The sequence below is a fragment of the Equus caballus genome, chromosome 6, assembly GCF_041296265.1.
Source record: "Equus caballus isolate H_3958 breed thoroughbred chromosome 6, TB-T2T, whole genome shotgun sequence".
Classification (NCBI taxonomy): domain Eukaryota; kingdom Metazoa; phylum Chordata; class Mammalia; order Perissodactyla; family Equidae; genus Equus; species Equus caballus.
Window position 1 is genome coordinate 29904481 of NC_091689.1, and position 26710 is coordinate 29931190.

Genomic DNA, 26710 nt, shown 5'->3' on the forward strand with positions numbered 1-26710 from the left:
TCTCTTCCAAAGGCCTGTGAAACGCAGTTTCTTTGCAGGCCTGATCTGGCTGAAGTAGGACTTCTGCTCTGGGTGTGCTACTTTGCCCTAGAGCTGAAAGGCACAACGTGCAGGCTTCTTTCCAAAGGGCGATTTGGGCCCCACAGCATCTTGCTTCCAGCTCTTTGGGAAGCTAAGAAACAACTCGCTCTGCACAGTGCTCTTACAGCCTACCGGGAACATCTCTTCCAAAGGCCTGTGAAACGCAGTTTCTTTGCAGGCCTGATCTGGCTGAAGTAGGACTTCTGCTCTGGGTGTGCTACTTTGCCCTAGAGCTGAAAGGCACAACGTGCAGGCTTCTTTCCAAAGGGCGAGTTGGGCCCTACAGCATCTTGCTTCCAGCTCTTTGGGAAGCTGAGAAACAACTCGCTCTGCACAGTGCTCTTACAGCCTACCGGGAACATCTCTTCCAAAGGCCTGTGAAACGCAGTTTCTTTGCAGGCCTGATCTGGCTGAAGTAGGACTTCTGCTCTGGGTGTGCTACTTTGCCCTAGAGCTGAAAGGCACAACGTGCAGGCTTCTTTCCAAAGGGCGAGTTGGGCCCCACAGCATCTTGCTTCCAGCTCTTTGGGAAGCTAAGAAACAACTCGCTCTGCACAGTGCTCTTACAGCATACCGGGAGCATCTCTTCCAAAGGCCTGTGAAACGCAGTTTCTTTGCAGGCCTGATCTGGCTGAAGTAGGACTTCTGCTCTGGGTGTGCTACTTTGCCCTAGAGCTGAAAGGCACAATGTGCAAGCTTCTTTCCAAAGGGCGAGTTGGGCCCCACAGCATCTTGCTTCCAGCTCTTTGGGAAGCTAAGAATCAACTCGCTCTGCACAGCGCTCTTACAGCCTACCGGGAGCATCTCTTCCAAAGGCCTGTGAAACTCAGTTTCTTTGCAGGCCTGATCTGGCTGAAGTAGGACTTCTGCTCTGGGTGTGCTACTTTGCCCTAGAGCTGAAAGGCACAACGTGCAGGCTTCTTTCCAAAGGGCGAGTTGGGCCCCACAGCATCTTGCTTCCGGCTCTTTGGGAAGATGAGAAACAACTCGCTCTGCACAGTGCTCTTACAGCCTACCGGGAACATCTCTTCCAAAGGCCTGTGAAACGCAGTTTCTTTGCAGGCCTGATCTGGCTGAAGTAGGACTTCTGCTCTGGGTGTGCTACTTTGCCCTAGAGCTGAAAGGCACAACGTGCAGGCTTCTTTCCAAAGGGCAAGTTGGGCCCCACAGCATCTTGCTTCCAGCTCTTTGGGAAGCTAAGAAACAACTTGCTCTGCACAGTGCTCTTACAGCCTACCGGGAACATCTCTTCCAAAGGCCTGTGAAACGCAGTTTCTTTGCAGGCCTGATCTGGCTGAAGTAGGACTTCTGCTCTGGGTGTGCTACTTTGCCCTAGAGCTGAAAGGCACAACGTGCAGGCTTCTTTCCAAAGGGCGAGTTGGGCCACACAGCATCTTGCTTCCAGCTCTTTGGGAAGCTAAGAAACAACTCGCTCTGCACAGTGCTCTTACAGCCTACAGGGAACATCTCTTCCAAAGGCCTGTGAAACGCAGTTTCTTTGCAGGCCTGATCTGGCTGAAGTAGGACTTCTGCTCTTGGTGTGCTACTTTGCCCTAGAGCTGAAAGGCACAACGTGCAGGCTTCTTTCCAAAGGGCGAGTTGGGCCCCACAGCATCTTGCTTCCAGCTCTTTGGGAAGCTAAGAAACAACTCGCTCTGCCCAGTGCTCTTACAGCCTACCGGGAACATCTCTTCCAAAGGCCTGTGAAACGCAGTTTCTTTGCAGGCCTGATCTGGCTGAAGTAGGACTTCTGCTCTTGGTGTGATACTTTGCCCTAGAGCTGAAAGGCACAACGTGCAGGCTTCTTTCCAAAGGGCGAGTTGGACCACACAGCATCTTGCTTCCAGCTCTTTGGGAAGCTAAGAAACAACTCGCTCTGCACAGTGCTCTTACAGCCTACCGGGAACATCTCTTCCAAAGGCCTGTGAAACGCAGTTTCTTTGCAGGCCTGATCTGGCTGAAGTAGGACTTCTGCTCTTGGTGTGCTACTTTGCCCTAGAGCTGAAAGGCACAACGTGCAGGCTTCTTTCCAAAGGGCGAGTTGGGCCCCACAGCATCTTGCTTCCAGCTCTTTGGGAAGCTAAGAAACAACTCGCTCTGCACAGTGCTCTTACAGCCTCGTGGGAACATCTCTTCCAAAGGCCTGTGAAACGCAGTTTCTTTGCAGGCCTGATCTGGCTGAAGTAGGACTTCTGCTCTTGGTGTGCTACTTTGCCCTACAGCTGAAAGGCACAACGTGCAAGCTTCTTTCCAAAGGGCGAGTTGGGCCCCACAGCATCTTGCTTCCAGCTCTTTGGGAAGCTAAGAAACAACTCGCTCTGCCCAGTGCTCTTACAGCCTACCGGGAACATCTCTTCCAAAGGCCTGTGAAACGCAGTTTCTTTGCAGGCCTGATCTGGCTGAAGTAGGACTTCTGCTCTGGGTGTGCTACTTTGCCCTAGAGCTGAAAGGCACAACGTGCAGGCTTCTTTCCAAAGGGCGAGTTGGGCCCCACAGCATCTTGCTTCCAGATCTTTGGGAAGCTAAGAAGCAACTCGCTATGCACAGTGCTCTTACAGCCTACCGGGAACATCTCTTCCAAAAGCCTGTGAAACGCAGTTTCTTTGCAGGCCTGATCTGGCTGAAGTAGGACTTCTGCTCTGGGTGTGCTACTTTGCCCTAGAGCTGAAAGGCACAACGTGCAGGCTTCTTTCCAAAGGGCGAGTTGGGCCCGACAGCATCTTGCTTACAGCTCTTTGGGAAGCTGAGAAACAACTCGCTCTGCACAGTGCTCTTACAGCCTACCGGGAACATCTCTTCCAAAGGCCTGTGAAACGCAGTTTCTTTGCAGGCCTGATCTGGCTGAAGTAGGACTTCTGCTCTGGGTGTGCTACTTTGCCCTAGAGCTGAAAGGCACAACGTGCAGGCTTCTTTCCAAAGGGCGAGTTGGGCCCCACAGCATCTTGCTTCCAGCTCTTTGGGAACCTAAGAAACAACTCGCTCTGCACAGTGCTCTTACAGCCTACCGGGAGCATCTCTTCCAAAGGCCTGTGAAACGCAGTTTCTTTGCAGGCCTGATCTGGCTGAAGTAGGACTTCTGCTCTGGGTGTGCTACTTTGCCCTAGAGCTGAAAGGCACAACGTGCAGGCTTCTTTCCAAAGGGCGAGTTGGGCCCCACAGCATCTTGCTTCCAGCTCTTTGGGAACCTAAGAAACAACTCGCTCTGCACAGTGCTCTTACAGCCTACCGGGAACATCTCTTCCAAAGGCCTGTGAAACGCAGTTTCTTTGCAGGCCTGATCTGGCTGAAGTAGGACTTCTGCTCTGGGTGTGCTACTTTGCCCTAGAGCTGAAAGGCACAACGTGCAGGCTTCTTTCCAAAGGGCGAGTTGGGCCCCACAGCATCTTGCTTCCAGCTCTTTGGGAAGCTGAGAAACAACTCGCTCTGCACAGTGCTCTTACAGCCTACCGGGAACATCTCTTCCAAAGGCCTGTGAAACACAGTTTCTTTGCAGGCCTGATCTGGCTGAAGTAGGACTTCTGCTCTGGGTGTGCTACTTTGCCCTAGAGCTGAAAGGCACAACGTGCAGGCTTCTTTCCAAAGGGCGAGTTGGGCCCCACAGCATCTTGCTTCCAGCTCTTTGGGAAGCTAAGAAACAACTCGCTCTGCACAGTGCTCTTACAGCCTACCGGGAACATCTCTTCCAAAGGACTGTGAAACGCAGTTTCTTTGCAGGCCTGATCTGGCTGAAGTAGGACTTCTGCTCTGGGTGTGCTACTTTGCCCTAGAGCTGAAAGGCACAACGTGCAGGCTTCTTTCCAAAGGGCGAGTTGGGCCCCACAGCATCTTGCTTCCAGCTCTTTGGGAAGCTAAGAAACAACTCGCTCTGCACAGTGCTCTTACAGCCTACCGGGAACATCTCTTCCAAAGGCCTGTGAAACGCAGTTTCTTTGCAGGCCTGATCTGGCTGAAGTAGGACTTCTGCTCTTGGTGTGCTACTTTGCCCTAGAGCTGAAAGGCACAACGTGCAGGCTTCTTTCCAAAGGGCGAGTTGGGCCCCACAGCATCTTGCTTCCAGCTCTTTGGGAAGCTAAGAAACAACTCGCTCTGCACAGTGCTCTTACAGCCTCGTGGGAACATCTCTTCCAAAGGCCTGTGAAACGCAGTTTCTTTGCAGGCCTGATCTGGCTGAAGTAGGACTTCTGCTCTTGGTGTGCTACTTTGCCCTACAGCTGAAAGGCACAACGTGCAAGCTTCTTTCCAAAGGGCGAGTTGGGCCCCACAGCATCTTGCTTCCAGCTCTTTGGGAAGCTAAGAAACAACTCGCTCTGCCCAGTGCTCTTACAGCCTACCGGGAACATCTCTTCCAAAGGCCTGTGAAACGCAGTTTCTTTGCAGGCCTGATCTGGCTGAAGTAGGACTTCTGCTCTGGGTGTGCTACTTTGCCCTAGAGCTGAAAGGCACAACGTGCAGGCTTCTTTCCAAAGGGCGAGTTGGGCCCCACAGCATCTTGCTTCCAGATCTTTGGGAAGCTAAGAAGCAACTCGCTATGCACAGTGCTCTTACAGCCTACCGGGAACATCTCTTCCAAAGGCCTGTGAAACGCAGTTTCTTTGCAGGCCTGATCTGGCTGAAGTAGGACTTCTGCTCTGGGTGTGCTACTTTGCCCTAGAGCTGAAAGGCACAACGTGCAGGCTTCTTTCCAAAGGGCGAGTTGGGGCCCACAGCATCTTGCTTCCAGCTCTTTGGGAAGCTAAGAAACAACTCGCTCTGCACAGTGCTCTTAGAGCCTAGTGGGAACATCTCTTCCAAAGGCCTGTGAAACGCAGTTTCTTTGCAGGCCTGATCTGGCTGAAGTAGGACTTCTGCTCTGGGTGTGCTACTTTGCCCTAGAGCTGAAAGGCACAACGTGCAGGCTTCTTTCGAAAGGGCGATTTGGGCCCCACAGCATCTTGCTTCCAGCTCTTTGGGAAGCTAAGAAACAACTCGCTCTGCACAGTGCTCTTACAGCCTACCGGGAACATCTCTTCCAAAGGCCTGTGAAACGCAGTTTCTTTGCAGGCCTGATCTGGCTGAAGTAGGACTTCTGCTCTGGGTGTGCTACTTTGCCCTAGAGCTGAAAGGCACAACGTGCAGGCTTCTTTCCAAAGGGCGAGTTGGGCCCTACAGCATCTTGCTTCCAGCTCTTTGGGAAGCTGAGAAACAACTCGCTCTGCACAGTGCTCTTACAGCCTACCGGGAACATCTCTTCCAAAGGCCTGTGAAACGCAGTTTCTTTGCAGGCCTGATCTGGCTGAAGTAGGACTTCTGCTCTGGGTGTGCTACTTTGCCCTAGAGCTGAAAGGCACAACGTGCAGGCTTCTTTCCAAAGGGCGAGTTGGGCCCCACAGCATCTTGCTTCCAGCTCTTTGGGAAGCTAAGAAACAACTCGCTCTGCACAGTGCTCTTACAGCATACCGGGAGCATCTCTTCCAAAGGCCTGTGAAACGCAGTTTCTTTGCAGGCCTGATCTGGCTGAAGTAGGACTTCTGCTCTGGGTGTGCTACTTTGCCCTAGAGCTGAAAGGCACAATGTGCAAGCTTCTTTCCAAAGGGCGAGTTGGGCCCCACAGCATCTTGCTTCCAGCTCTTTGGGAAGCTAAGAATCAACTCGCTCTGCACAGCACTCTTACAGCCTACCGGGAGCATCTCTTCCAAAGGCCTGTGAAACTCAGTTTCTTTGCAGGCCTGATCTGGCTGAAGTAGGACTTCTGCTCTGGGTGTGCTACTTTGCCCTAGAGCTGAAAGGCACAACGTGCAGGCTTCTTTCCAAAGGGCGAGTTGGGCCCCACAGCATCTTGCTTCCGGCTCTTTGGGAAGATGAGAAACAACTCGCTCTGCACAGTGCTCTTACAGCCTACCGGGAACATCTCTTCCAAAGGCCTGTGAAACGCAGTTTCTTTGCAGGCCTGATCTGGCTGAAGTAGGACTTCTGCTCTGGGTGTGCTACTTTGCCCTAGAGCTGAAAGGCACAACGTGCAGGCTTCTTTCCAAAGGGCAAGTTGGGCCCCACAGCATCTTGCTTCCAGCTCTTTGGGAAGCTAAGAAACAACTTGCTCTGCACAGTGCTCTTACAGCCTACCGGGAACATCTCTTCCAAAGGCCTGTGAAACGCAGTTTCTTTGCAGGCCTGATCTGGCTGAAGTAGGACTTCTGCTCTGGGTGTGCTACTTTGCCCTAGAGCTGAAAGGCACAACGTGCAGGCTTCTTTCCAAAGGGCGAGTTGGGCCACACAGCATCTTGCTTCCAGCTCTTTGGGAAGCTAAGAAACAACTCGCTCTGCACAGTGCTCTTACAGCCTACAGGGAACATCTCTTCCAAAGGCCTGTGAAACGCAGTTTCTTTGCAGGCCTGATCTGGCTGAAGTAGGACTTCTGCTCTTGGTGTGCTACTTTGCCCTAGAGCTGAAAGGCACAACGTGCAGGCTTCTTTCCAAAGGGCGAGTTGGGCCCCACAGCATCTTGCTTCCAGCTCTTTGGGAAGCTAAGAAACAACTCGCTCTGCCCAGTGCTCTTACAGCCTACCGGGAACATCTCTTCCAAAGGCCTGTGAAACGCAGTTTCTTTGCAGGCCTGATCTGGCTGAAGTAGGACTTCTGGTCTGGGTGTGCTACATTGCCCTAGAGCTGAAAGGCACAACGTGCAGGCTTCTTTCCAAAGGGCGAGTTGGACCACACAGCATCTTGCTTCCAGCTCTTTGGGAAGCTAAGAAACAACTCGCTCTGCACAGTGCTCTTACAGCCTACCGGGAACATCTCTTCCAAAGGCCTGTGAAACGCAGTTTCTTTGCAGGCCTGATCTGGCTGAAGTAGGACTTCTGCTCTTGGTGTGCTACTTTGCCCTAGAGCTGAAAGGCACAACGTGCAGGCTTCTTTCCAAAGGGCGAGTTGGGCCCCACAGCATCTTGCTTCCAGCTCTTTGGGAAGCTAAGAAACAACTCGCTCTGCACAGTGCTCTTACAGCCTCGTGGGAACATCTCTTCCAAAGGCCTGTGAAACGCAGTTTCTTTGCAGGCCTGATCTGGCTGAAGTAGGACTTCTGCTCTTGGTGTGCTACTTTGCCCTACAGCTGAAAGGCACAACGTGCAAGCTTCTTTCCAAAGGGCGAGTTGGGCCCCACAGCATCTTGCTTCCAGCTCTTTGGGAAGCTAAGAAACAACTCGCTCTGCCCAGTGCTCTTACAGCCTACCGGGAACATCTCTTCCAAAGGCCTGTGAAACGCAGTTTCTTTGCAGGCCTGATCTGGCTGAAGTAGGACTTCTGCTCTGGGTGTGCTACTTTGCCCTAGAGCTGAAAGGCACAACGTGCAGGCTTCTTTCCAAAGGGCGAGTTGGGCCCCACAGCATCTTGCTTCCAGATCTTTGGGAAGCTAAGAAGCAACTCGCTATGCACAGTGCTCTTACAGCCTACCGGGAACATCTCTTCCAAAAGCCTGTGAAACGCAGTTTCTTTGCAGGCCTGATCTGGCTGAAGTAGGACTTCTGCTCTGGGTGTGCTACTTTGCCCTAGAGCTGAAAGGCACAACGTGCAGGCTTCTTTCCAAAGGGCGAGTTGGGCCCGACAGCATCTTGCTTACAGCTCTTTGGGAAGCTGAGAAACAACTCGCTCTGCACAGTGCTCTTACAGCCTACCGGGAACATCTCTTCCAAAGGCCTGTGAAACGCAGTTTCTTTGCAGGCCTGATCTGGCTGAAGTAGGACTTCTGCTCTGGGTGTGCTACTTTGCCCTAGAGCTGAAAGGCACAACGTGCAGGCTTCTTTCCAAAGGGCGAGTTGGGCCCCACAGCATCTTGCTTCCAGCTCTTTGGGAACCTAAGAAACAACTCGCTCTGCACAGTGCTCTTACAGCCTACCGGGAGCATCTCTTCCAAAGGCCTGTGAAACGCAGTTTCTTTGCAGGCCTGATCTGGCTGAAGTAGGACTTCTGCTCTGGGTGTGCTACTTTGCCCTAGAGCTGAAAGGCACAACGTGCAGGCTTCTTTCCAAAGGGCGAGTTGGGCCCCACAGCATCTTGCTTCCAGCTCTTTGGGAACCTAAGAAACAACTCGCTCTGCACAGTGCTCTTACAGCCTACCGGGAACATCTCTTCCAAAGGCCTGTGAAACGCAGTTTCTTTGCAGGCCTGATCTGGCTGAAGTAGGACTTCTGCTCTGGGTGTGCTACTTTGCCCTAGAGCTGAAAGGCACAACGTGCAGGCTTCTTTCCAAAGGGCGAGTTGGGCCCCACAGCATCTTGCTTCCAGCTCTTTGGGAAGCTGAGAAACAACTCGCTCTGCACAGTGCTCTTACAGCCTACCGGGAACATCTCTTCCAAAGGCCTGTGAAACACAGTTTCTTTGCAGGCCTGATCTGGCTGAAGTAGGACTTCTGCTCTGGGTGTGCTACTTTGCCCTAGAGCTGAAAGGCACAACGTGCAGGCTTCTTTCCAAAGGGCGAGTTGGGCCCCACAGCATCTTGCTTCCAGCTCTTTGGGAAGCTAAGAAACAACTCGCTCTGCACAGTGCTCTTACAGCCTACCGGGAACATCTCTTCCAAAGGACTGTGAAACGCAGTTTCTTTGCAGGCCTGATCTGGCTGAAGTAGGACTTCTGCTCTGGGTGTGCTACTTTGCCCTAGAGCTGAAAGGCACAACGTGCAGGCTTCTTTCCAAAGGGCGAGTTGGGCCCCACAGCATCTTGCTTCCAGCTCTTTGGGAAGCTAAGAAACAACTCGCTCTGCACAGTGCTCTTACAGCCTACCGGGAACATCTCTTCCAAAGGCCTGTGAAACGCAGTTTCTTTGCAGGCCTGATCTGGCTGAAGTAGGACTTCTGCTCTTGGTGTGCTACTTTGCCCTAGAGCTGAAAGGCACAACGTGCAGGCTTCTTTCCAAAGGGCGAGTTGGGCCCCACAGCATCTTGCTTCCAGCTCTTTGGGAAGCTAAGAAACAACTCGCTCTGCACAGTGCTCTTACAGCCTCGTGGGAACATCTCTTCCAAAGGCCTGTGAAACGCAGTTTCTTTGCAGGCCTGATCTGGCTGAAGTAGGACTTCTGCTCTTGGTGTGCTACTTTGCCCTACAGCTGAAAGGCACAACGTGCAAGCTTCTTTCCAAAGGGCGAGTTGGGCCCCACAGCATCTTGCTTCCAGCTCTTTGGGAAGCTAAGAAACAACTCGCTCTGCCCAGTGCTCTTACAGCCTACCGGGAACATCTCTTCCAAAGGCCTGTGAAACGCAGTTTCTTTGCAGGCCTGATCTGGCTGAAGTAGGACTTCTGCTCTGGGTGTGCTACTTTGCCCTAGAGCTGAAAGGCACAACGTGCAGGCTTCTTTCCAAAGGGCGAGTTGGGCCCCACAGCATCTTGCTTCCAGATCTTTGGGAAGCTAAGAAGCAACTCGCTCTGCACAGTGCTCTTACAGCCTACCGGGAACATCTCTTCCAAAAGCCTGTGAAACGCAGTTTCTTTGCAGGCCTGATCTGGCTGAAGTAGGACTTCTGCTCTGGGTGTGCTACTTTGCCCTAGAGCTGAAAGGCACAACGTGCAGGCTTCTTTCCAAAGGGCGAGTTGGGCCCGACAGCATCTTGCTTACAGCTCTTTGGGAAGCTGAGAAACAACTCGCTCTGCACAGTGCTCTTACAGCCTACCGGGAACATCTCTTCCAAAGGCCTGTGAAACGCAGTTTCTTTGCAGGCCTGATCTGGCTGAAGTAGGACTTCTGCTCTGGGTGTGCTACTTTGCCCTAGAGCTGAAAGGCACAACGTGCAGGCTTCTTTCCAAATGGCGAGTTGGGCCCCACAGCATCTTGCTTCCAGCTCTTTGGGAACCTAAGAAACAACTCGCTCTGCACAGTGCTCTTACAGCCTACCGGGAGCATCTCTTCCAAAGGCCTGTGAAACGCAGTTTCTTGCAGGCCTGATCTGGCTGAAGTAGGACTTCTGCTCTGGGTGTGCTACTTTGCCCTAGAGCTGAAAGGCACAACGTGCAGGCTTCTTTCCAAAGGGCGAGTTGGGCCCCACAGCATCTTGCTTCCAGCTCTTTGGGAACCTAAGAAACAACTCGCTCTGCACAGTGCTCTTACAGCCTACCGGGAACATCTCTTCCAAAGGCCTGTGAAACGCAGTTTCTTTGCAGGCCTGATCTGGCTGAAGTAGGACTTCTGCTCTGGGTGTGCTACTTTGCCCTAGAGCTGAAAGGCACAACGTGCAGGCTTCTTTCCAAAGGGCGAGTTGGGCCCCACAGCATCTTGCTTCCAGCTCTTTGGGAAGCTGAGAAACAACTCGCTCTGCACAGTGCTCTTACAGCCTACCGGGAACATCTCTTCCAAAGGCCTGTGAAACACAGTTTCTTTGCAGGCCTGATCTGGCTGAAGTAGGACTTCTGCTCTGGGTGTGCTACTTTGCCCTAGAGCTGAAAGGCACAACGTGCAGGCTTCTTTCCAAAGGGCGAGTTGGGCCCCACAGCATCTTGCTTCCAGCTCTTTGGGAAGCTAAGAAACAACTCGCTCTGCACAGTGCTCTTACAGCCTACCGGGAACATCTCTTCCAAAGGACTGTGAAACGCAGTTTCTTTGCAGGCCTGATCTGGCTGAAGTAGGACTTCTGCTCTGGGTGTGCTACTTTGCCCTAGAGCTGAAAGGCACAACGTGCAGGCTTCTTTCCAAAGGGCGAGTTGGGCCCCACAGCATCTTGCTTCCAGCTCTTTGGAAACCTAAGAAACAACTCGCTCTGCACAGTGCTCTTACAGCCTACCGGGAACATCTCTTCCAAAGGCCTGTGAAACGCAGTTTCTTTGCAGGCCTGATCTGGCTGAAGTAGGACTTCTGCTCTGGGTGTGCTACTTTGCCCTAGAGCTGAAAGGCACAACGAGCAGGCTTCTTTCCAAAGGGCGAGTTGGGCCCCACAGCATTTTGCTTCCAGCTCTTTGGGAAGCTAAGAAACAGCTCGCTCTGCACAGTGCTCTTACAGCCTACAGGGAACATCTCTTCCAAAGGCCTGTGAAACGCAGTTTCTTTGCAGGCCTGATCTGGCTGAAGTAGGACTTCTGCTCTGGGTGTGCTACTTTGCCCTAGAGCTGAAAGGCACAACGTGCAGGCTTCTTTCCAAAGGGCGAGTTGGGGCCCACAGCATCTTGCTTCCAGCTCTTTGGGAAGCTAAGAAACAACTCGCTCTGCACAGTGCTCTTAGAGCCTAGTGGGAACATCTCTTCCAAAGGCCTGTGAAACGCAGTTTCTTTGCAGGCCTGATCTGGCTGAAGTAGGACTTCTGCTCTGGGTGTGCTACTTTGCCCTAGAGCTGAAAGGCACAACGTGCAGGCTTCTTTCCAAAGGGCGATTTGGGCCCCACAGCATCTTGCTTCCAGCTCTTTGGGAAGCTAAGAAACAACTCGCTCTGCACAGTGCTCTTACAGCCTACCGGGAACATCTCTTCCAAAGGCCTGTGAAACGCAGTTTCTTTGCAGGCCTGATCTGGCTGAAGTAGGACTTCTGCTCTGGGTGTGCTACTTTGCCCTAGAGCTGAAAGGCACAACGTGCAGGCTTCTTTCCAAAGGGCGAGTTGGGCCCCACAGCATCTTGCTTCCAGCTCTTTGGGAAGCTGAGAAACAACTCGCTCTGCACAGTGCTCTTACAGCCTACCGGGAACATCTCTTCCAAAGGCCTGTGAAACGCAGTTTCTTTGCAGGCCTGATCTGGCTGAAGTAGGACTTCTGCTCTGGGTGTGCTACTTTGCCCTAGAGCTGAAAGGCACAACGTGCAGGCTTCTTTCCAAAGGGCGAGTTGGGCCCCACAGCATCTTGCTTCCAGCTCTTTGGGAAGCTAAGAAACAACTCGCTCTGCACAGTGCTCTTACAGCATACCGGGAGCATCTCTTCCAAAGGCCTGTGAAACGCAGTTTCTTTGCAGGCCTGATCTGGCTGAAGTAGGACTTCTGCTCTGGGTGTGCTACTTTGCCCTAGAGCTGAAAGGCACAATGTGCAAGCTTCTTTCCAAAGGGCGAGTTGGGCCCCACAGCATCTTGCTTCCAGCTCTTTGGGAAGCTAAGAATCAACTCGCTCTGCACAGCGCTCTTACAGCCTACCGGGAGCATCTCTTCCAAAGGCCTGTGAAACTCAGTTTCTTTGCAGGCCTGATCTGGCTGAAGTAGGACTTCTGCTCTGGGTGTGCTACTTTGCCCTAGAGCTGAAAGGCACAACGTGCAGGCTTCTTTCCAAAGGGCGAGTTGGGCCCCACAGCATCTTGCTTCCGGCTCTTTGGGAAGATGAGAAACAACTCGCTCTGCACAGTGCTCTTACAGCCTACCGGGAACATCTCTTCCAAAGGCCTGTGAAACGCAGTTTCTTTGCAGGCCTGATCTGGCTGAAGTAGGACTTCTGCTCTGGGTGTGCTACTTTGCCCTAGAGCTGAAAGGCACAACGTGCAGGCTTCTTTCCAAAGGGCAAGTTGGGCCCCACAGCATCTTGCTTCCAGCTCTTTGGGAAGCTAAGAAACAACTTGCTCTGCACAGTGCTCTTACAGCCTACCGGGAACATCTCTTCCAAAGGCCTGTGAAACGCAGTTTCTTTGCAGGCCTGATCTGGCTGAAGTAGGACTTCTGCTCTGGGTGTGCTACTTTGCCCTAGAGCTGAAAGGCACAACGTGCAGGCTTCTTTCCAAAGGGCGAGTTGGGCCACACAGCATCTTGCTTCCAGCTCTTTGGGAAGCTAAGAAACAACTCGCTCTGCACAGTGCTCTTACAGCCTACAGGGAACATCTCTTCCAAAGGCCTGTGAAACGCAGTTTCTTTGCAGGCCTGATCTGGCTGAAGTAGGACTTCTGCTCTTGGTGTGCTACTTTGCCCTAGAGCTGAAAGGCACAACGTGCAGGCTTCTTTCCAAAGGGCGAGTTGGGCCCCACAGCATCTTGCTTCCAGCTCTTTGGGAAGCTAAGAAACAACTCGCTCTGCCCAGTGCTCTTACAGCCTACCGGGAACATCTCTTCCAAAGGCCTGTGAAACGCAGTTTCTTTGCAGGCCTGATCTGGCTGAAGTAGGACTTCTGGTCTGGGTGTGCTACATTGCCCTAGAGCTGAAAGGCACAACGTGCAGGCTTCTTTCCAAAGGGCGAGTTGGACCACACAGCATCTTGCTTCCAGCTCTTTGGGAAGCTAAGAAACAACTCGCTCTGCACAGTGCTCTTACAGCCTACCGGGAACATCTCTTCCAAAGGCCTGTGAAACGCAGTTTCTTTGCAGGCCTGATCTGGCTGAAGTAGGACTTCTGCTCTTGGTGTGCTACTTTGCCCTAGAGCTGAAAGGCACAACGTGCAGGCTTCTTTCCAAAGGGCGAGTTGGGCCCCACAGCATCTTGCTTCCAGCTCTTTGGGAAGCTAAGAAACAACTCGCTCTGCACAGTGCTCTTACAGCCTCGTGGGAACATCTCTTCCAAAGGCCTGTGAAACGCAGTTTCTTTGCAGGCCTGATCTGGCTGAAGTAGGACTTCTGCTCTTGGTGTGCTACTTTGCCCTACACCTGAAAGGCACAACGTGCAAGCTTCTTTCCAAAGGGCGAGTTGGGCCCCACAGCATCTTGCTTCCAGCTCTTTGGGAAGCTAAGAAACAACTCGCTCTGCCCAGTGCTCTTACAGCCTACCGGGAACATCTCTTCCAAAGGCCTGTGAAACGCAGTTTCTTTGCAGGCCTGATCTGGCTGAAGTAGGACTTCTGCTCTGGGTGTGCTACTTTGCCCTAGAGCTGAAAGGCACAACGTGCAGGCTTCTTTCCAAAGGGCGAGTTGGGCCCCACAGCATCTTGCTTCCAGATCTTTGGGAAGCTAAGAAGCAACTCGCTATGCACAGTGCTCTTACAGCCTACCGGGAACATCTCTTCCAAAAGCCTGTGAAACGCAGTTTCTTTGCAGGCCTGATCTGGCTGAAGTAGGACTTCTGCTCTGGGTGTGCTACTTTGCCCTAGAGCTGAAAGGCACAACGTGCAGGCTTCTTTCCAAAGGGCGAGTTGGGCCCCACAGCATCTTGCTTCCAGCTCTTTGGGAAGCTGAGAAACAACTCGCTCTGCACAGTGCTCTTACAGCCTACCGGGAACATCTCTTCCAAAGGCCTGTGAAACGCAGTTTCTTTGCAGGCCTGATCTGGCTGAAGTAGGACTTCTGCTCTGGGTGTGCTACTTTGCCCTAGAGCTGAAAGGCACAACGTGCAGGCTTCTTTCCAAAGGGCGAGTTGGGCCCCACAGCATCTTGCTTCCGGCTCTTTGGGAAGCTAAGAAACAACTCGATCTACAGAGTGCTCTTATAGCCTAGTGGGAACATCTCTTCCAAAGGCCTGTGAAACGCAGTTTCTTTGCAGGCCTGATCTGGCTGAAGTAGGACTTCTGGTCTGGGTGTGCTACATTGCCCTAGAGCTGAAAGGCACAACGTGCAGGCTTCTTTCCAAAGGGCGAGTTGGGCGACACAGCATCTTGCTTCCAGCTCTTTGGGAAGCTAAGAAACAACTCGCTCTGCACAGTGCTCTTACAGCCTACAGGGAACATCTCTTCCAAAGGCCTGTGAAACGCAGTTTCTTTGCAGGCCTGATCTGGCTGAAGTAGGACTTCTGCTCTGGGTGTGCTACTTTGCCCTAGAGCTGAAAGGCACAACGTGCAGGCTTCTTTCCAAAGGGGGAGTTGGGCCCCACAGCATCTTGCTTCCAGCTCTTTGGGAAGCTAAGAAACAACTCGCTCTGCACAGTGCTCTTACAGCCTAGTGGGAACATCTCTTCCAAAGGCCTGTGAAACGCAGTTTCTTTGCAGGCCTGATCTGGCTGAACTAGGACTTCTGCTCTGGGTGTGCTACATTGCCCTAGAGCTGAAAGGCACAACGTGCTGGCTTCTTTCCAAGGGGCGAGTTGGGCCCCACAGAATCTTGCTTCCAGCTCTTTGGGAAGCTAAGAAACAACTCGCTCTGCACAGTGCTTTTACAGCCTACCGGGAACATCTCTTCCAAAGGCCTGTGAAACGCAGTTTCTTTGCAGGCCTGATCTGGCTGAAGTAGGACTTCTGCTCTGGGTGTGCTACATTGCTCTAGAGCTGAAAGGCACAACGTGCAGGATTCTTTCCAAGGGGCGAGTTGGGCCCCACAGCATCTTGCTTCCAGCTCTTTGGGAACCTAAGAAACAACTCGCTCTGCACAGTGCTCTTACAGCCTACCGGGAGCATCTCTTCCAAAGGCCTGTGAAACGCAGTTTCTTTGCAGGCCTGATCTGGCTGAACTAGGACTTCTGCTCTGGGTGTGCTACTTTGCCCTAGAGCTGAAAGGCACAACGTGCAGGCTTCTTTCCAAAGGGCGAGTTGGGCCCCACAGCATCTTGCTTCCAGCTCTTTGGGAACCTAAGAAACAACTCGCTCTGCACAGTGCTCTTACAGCCTACCGGGAACATCTCTTCCAAAGGCCTGTGAAACGCAGTTTCTTTGCAGGCCTGATCTGGCTGAAGTAGGACTTCGGCTCTGGGTGTGCTACTTTGCCCTAGAGCTGAAAGGCACAACGTGCAGGCTTCTTTCCAAAGGGAGAGTTGGGCCCCACAGCATCTTGCTTCCAGCTCTTTGGGAAGCTAAGAAACAACTCGCTCTGCACAGTGCTCTTACAGCCTACCGGGAACAGCTCTTCCAAAGGCCTGTGAAACGCAGTTTCTTTGCAGGCCTGATCTGGCTGAACTAGGACTTCTGCTCTTGGTGTGCTACTTTGCCCTAGAGCTGAAAGGCACAACGTGCAAGCTTCTTTCCAAAGGGCGAGTTGGGCATCACAGCATCTTGCTTCCAGCTCTTTGGGAAGCTAAGAAACAACTCGCTCTTCACAGTGCTCTTACAGCCTACCGGTAACATCTCTTCCAAAGGCCTGTGAAACGCAGTTTCTTTGCAGGCCTGATCTGGCTGAAGTAGGACTTCTGCTCTGGGTGTGCTACTTTGCCCTAGAGCTGAAAGGCACAACGTGCAGGCTTCTTTCCAAAGGGCGAGTTGGGCCCCACAGCATCTTGCTTCCAGCTCTTTGGGAACCTAAGAAACAACTCGCTCTGCACAGTGCTCTTACAGCCTACCGGGAGCATCTCTTCCAAAGGCCTGTGAAACGCAGTTTCTTTGCAGGCCTGATCTGGCTGAAGTAGGACTTCTGCTCTGGGTGTGCTACTTTGCCCTAGAGCTGAAAGGCACAACGTGCAGGCTTCTTTCCAAAGGGCGAGTTGGGCCCCACAGCATCTTGCTTCCAGCTCTTTGGGAAGCTAAGAAACAACTCGCTCTGCACAGTGCTCTTACAGCCTACCGGGAACATCTCTTCCAAAGGCCTGTGAAACGCAGTTTCTTTGCAGGCCTGATCTGGCTGAAGTAGGACTTCTGCTCTGGGTGTGCTACTTTGCCCTAGAGCTGAAAGGCACAACGTGCAGGCTTCTTTCCAAAGGGCGAGTTGGGCCCCACAGCATCTTGCTTCCAGCTCTTTGGGAAGCTGAGAAACAACTCGCTCTGCACAGTGCTCTTACAGCCTACCGGGAACATCTCTTCCAAAGACCTGTGAAACGCAGTTTCTTTGCAGGCCTGATCTGGCTGAAGTAGGACTTCTGCTCTGGGTGTGCTACTTTGCCCTAGAGCTGAAAGGCACAACGTGCAGGCTTCTTTCCATAGGGCGAGTTGGGCCCCACAGCATCTTGCTTCCGGCTCTTTGGGAAGCTAAGAAACAACTCGATCTACAGAGTGCTCTTATAGCCTAGTGGGAACATCTCTTCCAAAGGCCTGTGAAACGCAGTTTCTTTGCAGGCCTGATCTGGCTGAAGTAGGACTTCTGCTCTGGGTGTGCTACATTGCCCTAGAGCTGAAAGGCACAACGTGCAGGCTTCTTTCCAAAGGGCGAGTTGGGCCCCACAGCATCTTGCTTCCGGCTCTTTGGGAAGCTAAGAAACAACTCGATCTACAGAGTGCTCTTATAGCCTAGTGGGAACATCTCTTCCAAAGGCCTGTGAAACGCAGTTTCTTTGCAGGCCTGATCTGGCTGAAGTAGGACTTCTGGTCTGGGTGTGCTACATTGCCCTAGAGCTGAAAGGCACAACGTGCAGGCTTCTTTCCAAAGGGCGAGTTGGGCCACACAGCATCTTGCTTCCAGCTCTTTGGGAAGCTAAGAAACAACTCGCTCTGCACAGTGCTCTTACAGCCTACAGGGAACATCTCTTCCAAAGGCCTGTGAAACGCAGTTTCTTTGCAGGCCTGATCTGGCTGAAGTAGGACTTCTGCTCTGGGTGTGCTACTTTGCCCTAGAGCTGAAAGGCACAACGTGCAGGCTTCTTTCCAAAGGGCGAGTTGGGCCCCACAGCATCTTGCTTCCAGCTCTTTGGGAAGCTAAGAAACAACTCGCTCTGCACAGTGCTCTTACAGCCTACCGGGAACATCTCTTCCAAAGGCCTGTGAAACGCAGTTTCTTTGCAGGACTGATCTGGCTGAAGTAGGACTTCTGCTCTGGGTGTGCTACATTGCCCTAGAGCTGAAAGGCACAACGTGCTGGCTTCTTTCCAAGGGGCGAGTTGGGCCCCACAGAATCTTGCTTCCAGCTCTTTGGGAAGCTAAGAAACAACTCGCTCTGCACAGTGCTCTTACAGCCTACCGGGAACATCTCTTCCAAAGGCCTGTGAAACGCAGTTTCTTTGCAGGCCTGATCTGGCTGAAGTAGGACTTCTGCTCTGGGTGTGCTACATTGCTCTAGAGCTGAAAGGCACAACGTGCAGGATTCTTTCCAAGGGGCGAGTTGGGCCCCACAGCATCTTGCTTCCAGCTCTTTGGGAACCTAAGAAACAACTCGCTCTGCACAGTGCTCTTACAGCCTACCGGGAACATCTCTTCCAAAGGCCTGTGAAACGCAGTTTCTTTGCAGGCCTGATCTGGCTGAAGTAGGACTTCGGCTCTGGGTGTGCTACTTTGCCCTAGAGCTGAAAGGGACAACGTGCAGGCTTCTTTCCAAAGGGAGAGTTGGGCCCCACAGCATCTTGCTTCCAGCTCTTTGGGAAGCTAAGAAACAACTCGCTCTGCACAGTGCTCTTACAGCCTAGTGGGAACATCTCTTCCAAAGGCCTGTGAAACGCAGTTTCTTTGCAGGCCTGATCTGGCTGAAGTAGGACTTCTGCTCTTGGTGTGCTACTTTGCCCTAGAGCTGAAAGGCACAACGTGCAAGCTTCTTTCCAAAGGGCGAGTTGGGCATCACAGCATCTTGCTTCCAGCTCTTTGGGAAGCTAAGAAACAACTCGCTCTGCACAGTGCTCTTACAGCCTACCGGGAACATCTCTTCCAAAGGCCTGTGAAACGCAGTTTCTTTGCAGGCCTGATCTGGCTGAAGTAGGACTTCTGCTCTGGGTGTGCTACTTTGCCCTAGAGCTGAAAGGCACAACGTGCAGGCTTCTTTCCAAAGGGCGAGTTGGGCCCCACAGCATCTTGCTTCCAGCTCTTTGGGAAGCTAAGACACAACTCGCTCTGCACAGTGCTCTTACAGCCTACCGGGAACATCTCTTCCAAAGGCCTGTGAAACGCAGTTTCTTTGCAGGCCTGATCTGGCTGAAGTAGGACTTCTGCTCTGGGTGTGCTACTTTGCCCTAGAGCTGAAAGGCACAACGTGCAGGCTTCTTTCCAAAGGGCGAGTTGGGCCCCACATCATCTTGCTTCCAGCTCTTTGGGAAGCTAAGAAACAACTCGCTCTGCACAGTGCTCTTACAGCCTACCGGGAACATCTCTTCCAAAGGCCTGTGAAACGCAGTTTCTTTGCAGGCCTGATCTGGCTGAAGTAGGACTTCTGCTCTGGGTGTGCTACTTTGCCCTAGAGCTGAAAGGCACAACGTGCAGGCTTCTTTCCAAAGGGCGAGTTGGGCCCCACAGCATCTTGCTTCCAGCTCTTTGGGAAGCTAAGAAACAACTCGCTCTGCACAGTGCTCTTACAGCCTACCGGGAGCATCTCTTCCAAAGGCCTGTGAAACGCAGTTTCTTTGCAGGCCTGATCTGGCTGAAGTAGGACTTCTGCTCTGGGTGTGCTACTTTGCCCTAGAGCTGAAAGGCACAACGTGCAGGCTTCTTTCCAAAGGGCGAGTTGGGCCCCACAGCATCTTGCTTCCAGCTCTTTGGGAAGCTAAGAAACAACTCGCTCTGCACAGTGCTCTTACAGCCTAGTGGGAACATCTCTTCCAAAGGCCTGTGAAACGCAGTTTCTTTGCAGGCCTGATCTGGCTGAAGTAGGACTTCTGCTCTGGGTGTGCTACTTTGCCCTAGAGCTGAAAGGCACAACGTGCAGGCTTCTTTCCAAAGGCCGAGTTGGGCCCCACAGCATCTTGCTTCCAGCTCTTTGGGAAGCTAAGAAACAACTCGCTCTGCACAGTGCTCTTACAGCCTACCGGGAACATCTCTTCCAAAGGCCTGTGAAACGCAGTTTCTTTGCAGGCCTGATCTGGCTGAAGTAGGACTTCTGCTCTGGGTGTAATACTTTGCCCTAGAGCTGAAAGGCACAACGTGCAGGCTTCTTTCCAAAGGGCGAGTTGGGTCCCACCGCATCTTGCTTCCAGCTCTTTGGGAAGCTAAGAAACAACTCGCTCTGCACAGTGCTCTTACAGCCTACCGGGAACATCTCTTCCAAAGGCCTGTGAAACGCAGTTTCTTTGCAGGCCTGATCTGGCTGAAGTAGGACTTCTGCTCTGGGTGTGCTACTTTGCCCTAGAGCTGAAAGGCACAACGTGCAGGCTTCTTTCCAAGGGGCGAGTTGGGCCCCACAGCATCTTGCTTCCAGCTCTTTGGGAATCTAAGAAACAACTCGCTATGCACAGTGCTCTTACAGCCTACTGGGAACATCTCTTCCAATGGCCTGTGAAACGAAGTTTGTTTGCAGGCCTGATCTGGCTGAAGTAGGACTTCTGCTCTGGGTGTGCTACTTTGCCCTAGAGATGAAAGGCACAACGTGCAGGCTTCTTTCCAAAGGGCGAGTTGGGCCCCAGAGCATCTTGCTTCCAGCTCTTTGGGAAGCTAAGAAACAACTCGCACTGCACATTGCTCTTACAGCCTACCGGGAACATCTCTTCCAAAGTCCTGTGAAACGCAGTTTCTTTGCAGGCCTGATCTGGCTGAAGTAGGACTCTGCTCTAGGTGTGCTACATTGCTCTAGAGCTTAAAGGCACAACGCGCAGGATTCTTTCCAAGGGGCGAGTTGGGCCGCACAGCATCTTGCTTCCAGCTCTTTGGGAACCTAAGAAACAACTCGCTCTGCACAGTGCTCTTACAGCCTACCGGGAGCATCTCTTCCAAAGGCCTGTGAAACGCAGTTTCCTTGCAGGCCTGATATGGCTGAAGTAGGACTTCTGCTCTGGGTGTGCTACTTTGCCCTAGAGCTGAAAGGCACAACGTGCAGGCTTCTTTCCAAAGGGCGAGTTGGGCCCCACAGCATCTTGCTTCCAGCTCTTTGGGAAGCTAAGAAACAACTCGCTCTGCACAGTGCTCTTACAGCCTACCGGGAACATCTCTTCCAAATGCCTGTGAAACGCAGTTTCTTTGCAGGCCTGATCTGGCTGAAGTAGGACTTCTGCTCTGGGTGTGCTACATTGCCCTAGAGCTGAAAGGCACAACGTGCAGGCTTCTTTCCAAGGGGCGAGTTGGGCCCCACAGCATCTTGCTTCCAGCTCTTTGGGAATCTAAGAAACAACTCGCTATGCACAGTGCTCTTGCAGCCTACCGGGAACATCTCTTCCAAAGGCCTGTGAAACGCAGTTTCTTTGCAGGCCTGATCTGGCTGAAGTAGGACTTCTGCTCTGGGTGTGCTACATTGCCCTAGAGCTGAAAGGCACAACGTGCAGGCTTCTTTCCAAGGGGCGAGTTGGGCCCCACAGCATCTTGCTTCCAGCTCTTTGGGAATCTAAGAAACAACTCGCTCTGCACAGTGCTCTTACAGCCTACCGGGAACATCTCTTCCAAAGGCCTGTGAAACGCAGTTTCTTTGCAGGCCTGATCTGGCTGAACTAGGACTTCTGCTCTGGGTGTGCTACTTTGCCCTAGAGCTGAAAGGCACAACGTGCAGGCTTCTTTCTAAAGGGCGAGTTTGGCCCCACAGCATCTTGCTTCCAGCTCTTTGGGAAGCTAAGAAACAACTCGCTCTGCACAGTGCTCTTACAGCCTACCGGGAACACCTCTTCCAAAGGCCTGTGAGACGCAGTTTCTTTGCAGGCCTGATCTGGCTGAAGTAGGACTTCTGCTCTGGGTGTGCTACTTTGCCCTAGAGCTGAAAGGCACAACGTGCAGGCTTCTTTCCAAAGGGCGAGTTGGGCCCCACAGCATCTTGCTTCCAGCTCTTTGGGAAGCTGAGAAACAACTCGCTCTGCACAGTGCTCTTACAGCCTACCGGGAGCATCTCTTCCAAAGGCCTGTGAAACGCAGTTTCTTTGCAGGCCTGATCTGGCTGAAGTAGGACTTCTGCTCTGGGTGTGCTACTTTGACCTAGAGCTGAAAGGCACAACGTGCAGGCTTCTTTCCAAAGGGCGAGTTGGGCCCCACAGCATCTTGCTTCCAGCTCTTTGGGAAGCTGAGAAACAACTCGCTCTGCACAGTGCTCTTACAGCGTACCGGGAACATCTCTTCCAAAGGCCTGTGAAACGCAGTTTCTTTGCAGGCCTGATCTGGCTGAAGTAGGACTTCTGCTCTGGGTGTGCTACTTTGCCCTAGAGCTGAAAGGCACAACGTGCAGGCTTCTTTCCAAAGGGCGAGTTGGGCCCCACAGCATCTTGCTTCCGGCTCTTTGGGAAGCTAAGAAACAACTCGATCTACAGAGTGCTCTTATAGCCTAGTGGGAACATCTCTTCCAAAGGCCTGTGAAACGCAGTTTCTTTGCAGGCCTGATCTGGCTGAAGTAGGACTTCTGCTCTGGGTGTGCTACTTTGCCCTAGAGCTGAAAGGAACAACGTGCAGGCTTCTTTCCAAAGGGCGAGTTGGGCCCCACAGCATCTTGCTTCCAGCTCTTTGGGAAGCTAAGAAACAACTCGCTCTGCACAGTGCTCTTACAGCCTAGTGGGAACATCTCTTCCAAAGGCCTGTGAAACGCAGTTTCTTTGCAGGCCTGATCTGGCTGAACTAGGACTTCTGCTCTGGGTGTGCTACATTGCCCTAGAGCTGAAAGGCACAACGTGCTGGCTTCTTTCCAAGGGGCGAGTTGGGCCCCACAGCATCTTGCTTCCAGCTCTTTGGGAAGCTAAGAAACAACGCGCTCTGCACAGTGCTCTTACAGCCTACCGGGAACATCTCTTCCAAAGGCCTGTGAAACGCAGTTTCTTTGCAGGCCTGATCTGGCTGAAGTAGGACTTCTGCTCTGGGTGTGCTACATTGCTCTAGAGCTGAAAGGCACAACGTGAAGGATTCTTTCCAAGGGGCGAGTTGGGCCCAACAGCATCTTGCTTCCAGCTCTTTGGGAACCTAAGAAACAACTCGCTCTGCACAGTGCTCTTACAGCCTAGTGGGAACATCTCTTCCAAAGGCCTGTGAAATGCAGTTTCTTTGCAGGCCTGATCTGGCTGAAGTAGGACTTCGGCTCTGGGTGTGCTACTGTGCCCTAGAGCTGAAAGGCACAACGTGCAGGCTTCTTTCCAAAGGGCGAGTTGGGCCCCACAGCATCTTGCTTCCAGCTCTTTGGGAAGCTAAGAAACAACTCGCTCTGCACAGTGCTCTTAAAGCCTACCGGGAACATCTCTTCCAAAGGCCTGTGAAACGCAGTTTCTTTGCAGGCCTGATCTGGCTGAAGTAGGACTTCTGCTCTGGGTGTGCTTCTTTGCCCTAGAGCTGAAAGGCACAACGTGCAGGCTTCTTTCCAAAGCGCGAGTTGGGCCCCACAGCATCTTGCTTCCAGCTCTTTGGGAAGCTGAGAAACAACTCGCTCTGCACAGTGCTCTTACAGCCTACCGGGAACATCTCTTCCAAAGGCCTGTGAAACACAGTTTCTTTGCAGGCCTGATCTGGCTGAAGTAGGACTTCTGCTCTGGGTGTGCTACTTTGCCCTAGAGCTGAAAGGCACAACGTGCAGGCTTCTTTCCAAAGGGCGAGTTGGGCCCCACAGCATCTTGATTCCAGCTCTTTGGGAAGCTAAGTAACAACTCGCTCTGCACAGTGCTCTTACAGCCTAGTGGGAACATCTATTCCAAAGGCCTGTGAAACGCAGTTTCTTTGCAGGCCTGATCTGGCTGAAGTAGGACTTCTGCTCTGGGTGTGCTACATTGCCCTAGAGCTGAAAGGCACAACGTGCAGGCTTCTTTCCAAGGGGCGAGTTGGGCCCCACAGCATCTTGCTTCCAGCTCTTTGGGAATCTAAGAAACAACTCGCTATGCACAGTGCTCTTACAGCCTACCGGGAACATCTCTTCCAATGGCCTGTGAAACGAAGTTTGTTTGCAGGCCTGATCTGGCTGAAGTAGGACTTCTGCTCTGGGTGTGCTACTTTGCCCTGGAGATGAAAGGCACAACGTGCAGGCTTCTTTCCAAAGGGCGAGTTGGGCCCCACAGCATCTTGCTTCCAGCTCTTTGGGAAGCTAAGAAATAACTCGCTCTGCACAGTGCTCTTACAGCCTACCGGGAACATCTTTTCCAAAGGCCTGTGAAATGCAGTTTCTTTGCAGGCCTGATCTGGCTGAAGTAGGACTTCTGCTCTGGGTGTGCTACTTTTCCCTAGAGCAGAAAGGCACAACGTGCAGGATTCTTTCCAAAGGGCGAGTTGGGCCCCACAGCATCTTGCTTCCAGCTCTTTGGGAAGCTGAGAAACAACTCGCTCTGCACAGTGCTCTTACAGCCTACCGGGAACATCTCTTCCAAAGGCCTGTGAAACGCAGTTTCTTTGCAGGCCTGATCTGGCTGAAGTAGGACTTCTGCTCTGGGTGTGCTACTTTGCCCTAGAGCTGAAAGGCACAACGTGCAGGCTTCTTTCCAAAGGGCGAGTTGGGCCCCACAGCATCTTGCTTCCAGCTCTTTGGGAAGCTAAGAAACAACTCGCTCTGCACAGTGCTCTTACAGCCTACCGGAAACATCTCTTCCAAAGGCCTGTGAAACGCAGTTTCTTTGCAGGCCTGATCTGGCTGAAGTAGGACTTCTACTCTGGGTGTGCTACTTTGCCATAGAGCTGAAAGGCACAACGTGCAGGCTTCTTTCCAAAGGGCGAGTTGGGCCCCACAGCATCTTGCTTCCAGCTCTTTGGGAAGCTGAGAAACAACTCGCTCTGCACAGTGCTATTACAGCCTACCGGGAACATCTCTTCCAAAGGCCTGTGAAACGCAGTTTCTTTGCAGGCCTGATCTGGCTGAAGTAGGACTTCTGCTCTGGGTGTGCTACTTTGCCCTAGAGCTGAAAGGCACAACGTGCAGGCTTCTTTCCAAAGGGCGAGTTGGTCCCCACAGCATCTTGCTTCCAGCTCTTTGGGAAGCTGGGAAACAACTCGCTCTGCAAAGTGCTCTTACAGCCTACCGGGAACATCTCTTCCAAAGGCCTGTGAAACGCAGTTTCTTTGCAGGCCTGATCTGGCTGAAGTAGGACTTCTGCTCTGGGTGTGCTACTTTGCCCTAGAGCTGAAAGGCACAACGTGCAGGCTTCTTTCCAAAGGGCGAGTTGGGCCCCACAGCATCTTGCTTCCAGCTCTTTGGGAAGCTAAGAAACAACTCGCTCTGCACAGTGCTATTACAGCCTAGTGGGAACATCTCTTCCAAAGGCCTGTGAAACGCAGTTTCTTTGCAGGCCTGATCTGGCTGAACTAGGACTTCTGCTCTGGGTGTGCTACATTGCCCTAGAGCTGAAAGGCTCAACGTGCTGGCTTCTTTCCAAGGGGCGAGTTGGGCCCCACAGCATCTTGCTTCCAGCTCTTTGGGAAGCTAAGAAACAACTCGCTCTGCACAGTGCTCTTAAAGCCTACCGGGAACATCTCTTCCAAAGGCCTGTGAAACGCAGTTTCTTTGCAGGCCTGATCTGGCTGAAGTAGGACTTCTGCTCTGGGTGTGCTACATTGCTCTAGAGCTGAAAGGCACAACGTGCAGGATTCTTTCCAAGGGGCGAGTTGGGCCCCACAGCATCTTGCTTCCAGCTCTTTGGGAACCTAAGAAACAACTCGCTCTGCACAGTGCTCTTACAGCCTACCGGGAGCATCTCTTCCAAAGGCCTGTGAAACGCAGTTTCTTTGCAGGCCTGATCTGGCTGAAGTAGGACTTCTGCTCTGGGTGTGCTACTTTGCCCTAGAGCTAAAAGGCACAACGTGCAGGCTTCTTTCCAAAGGGCGAGTTGGGCCCCACAGCATCTTGCTTCCAGCTCTTTGGGAACCTAAGAAACAACTCGCTCTGCACATTGCTGTTACAGCCTAGTGGGAACATCTCTTCCAAAGGCCTGTGAAACGCAGTTTCTTTGCAGGCCTGATCTGGCTGAAGTAGGACTTCGGCTCTGGGTGTGCTACTTTGCCCTAGAGCTGAAAGGCACAACATGCAGGCTTCTTTCCAAAGGGCGAGTTGGGCCCCACAGCATCTTGCTTCCAGCTCTTTGGGAAGCTAAGAAACAACTCGCTCTGCACAGTGCTCTTACAGCCTACCGGGAACATCTCTTCCAAAGGCCTGTGAAACGCAGTTTCTTTGCAGGCCTGATCTGGCTGAAGTAGGACTTCTGCTCTGGGTGTGCTACTTTGCCCTAGAGCTGAAAGGCACAACGTGCAGGCTTCTTTCCAAAGGGCGAGTTGGGCCCCACAGCATCTTGCTTCCAGCTCTTTGGGAAGCTGAGAAACAACTCGCTCTGCACAGTGCCCTTAAAGCCTACCGGGAACATCACTTCCAAAGGCCTGTGAAACGCAGTTTCTTTGCAGGCCTCATCTGGCTGAAGTAGGACTTCTGCTCTGGGTGTGCTACTTTGCCCTAGAGCTGAAAGGCACAACGTGTAGGCTTCTTTCCAAAGGGCAAGTTGGGCCCCACAGCATCTTGCTTCCAGCTCTTTGGGAAGCTAAGAAACATCTCGCTCTGCACAGTGCTCTTACAGCCTAGTGGGAACATCTCTTCCAAAGGCCTGTGAAACGCAGTTTCTTTGCAGGCCTGATCCGGCTGAAGTAGGACTTCTGCTCTGGGTGTGCTACTTTGCCCTAGAGCTGAAAGGCACAACGTTCAGGCTTCTTTCCAAAGGGCGAGTTGGGCCCCACAGCATCTTGCTTCCAGCTCTTTGGGAAGCTAAGAAACTACTCGCTCTGCACAGTGCTCTTACAGCCTACCGGGAACATCTCTTCCAAAGGCCTGTGAAACGCAGTTTCTTTGCAGGCCTGATCTGGCTGAAGTAGGACTTCTGCTCTGGGTGTGCTACTTTGCCCTAGAGCTGAAAGGCACAACGTGCAGGCTTCTTTCCAAAGGGCGAGGTGGTCCCCACAGCATCTTGCTTCCAGCTCTTTGGGAAGCTAAGTAACAACTCGCTCTGCACAGTGCTCTTACAGCCTAGTGGGAACATCTATTCCAAAGGCCTGTGAAACGCAGTTTCTTTGCAGGCCTGATCTGGCTGAAGTAGGACTTCTGCTCTGGGTGTGCTACATTGCCCTAGAGCTGAAAGGCACAACGTGCAGGCTTCTTTCCAAGGGGCGAGTTGGGCCCCACAGCATCTTGCTTCCAGCTCTTTGGGAATCTAAGAAACAACTCGCTATG